Genomic DNA, 1204 nt, shown 5'->3' with positions numbered 1-1204 from the left:
TTTAGTTTTTACTATACCAGTATACTATATCTTTAAGAAATGAACACAAAACAATGTACTGTCATTTACACTTGAATATCGTTCCATCGCCATATCCTGCCAGTAAACTATGTACTGTTTCCAGTATGGTCCATCTGGTACACAGTAAAAACGTCTACGTTAAATAGTGATTATAGAGAGTGTTTTGAGTAAACTCTGTGTAGTTTAATGGAAAGTTCACATTTCACACCTAGCTTACATTTGCAGTTCTGCATTGCAGTGAGGTCTGTGTCTCTTTTCCTTCACTGTGTCCACTGTTTATTCCCATTTGTGGGTTAGGACTCTGCTATTACATGAGGAGGAGGGTGGGGGTGGGGGGGCTTCCTGTTTTCAGACTCACAGGCCTCACAGGGCTATGGTGTTGGTGATATCGCCTGTCTCTTGACAAGCAGGCGATAGCAAGTTAGACAGTTGCAGCACTCTAGATCTGCATAGACGTGAATATTCAGTTGTTTTTATGTAGCCTATTTTCACAGCTCTAGAGTGGCACAACGGTCACAACTGCCTGCTTTTTAAGTGTGAGGAGATCAGAAGTCCAGCAAAGATCAGGTCTCAGCGCTCCATTGTCAGAAGCTTCCCAGTCTGGGGACATCATGGAATAGGAGGAGTACAGATGGGAATAAACAGTAAACATCTTACACAATATGTAAGCAATTTTAGCTGCAGCTCATTCACTAATGTTTGAGTTTGATGTGCTATGTGCTATCTAACATCAGGTCTTTCTCTTCAAAATGGGACAAACCAAATTGGCTGAGAGCACTATTACTACTAATGAATGCCTTCAGCTACTTTAAGTTGCACCCATTACCAACACAAATGTGCAAATGCACACACACAGCTTATCTAGTCCCTGTAGAGAAGTACTATCTAGATAAACATGAACCTATTGGTACATTGCCAAATGTCGAATGTAGAAGCACTGGAGCTACACTGATGATCATTTCAGTACTTTCTTTTGATAAGATGTGGAAGGAGGTGGGTTGGTGATCATCTAATATCCTGACCTCACGCTCTTGTCCCGGAATGCAACCAAATCCTTACAGCAATGCTCCAAAATAGAGTACAAAGCCTTCCCTGGAGAGTAGAGACAGCAGTTACTCTAACAAAAGCAGGATAAACTCTTTTAATACACTTGATTTCTGAAGATGAATGAGCAGGTGTCCCA

Source organism: Salminus brasiliensis, chromosome 1, assembly GCF_030463535.1.
Source record: "Salminus brasiliensis chromosome 1, fSalBra1.hap2, whole genome shotgun sequence".
In the NCBI taxonomy this organism is placed as follows: Eukaryota; Metazoa; Chordata; class Actinopteri; order Characiformes; family Bryconidae; genus Salminus; species Salminus brasiliensis.
The sequence above is the reverse complement of the archived record's forward strand: the minus strand, read 5'-3'. Positions refer to the sequence as shown.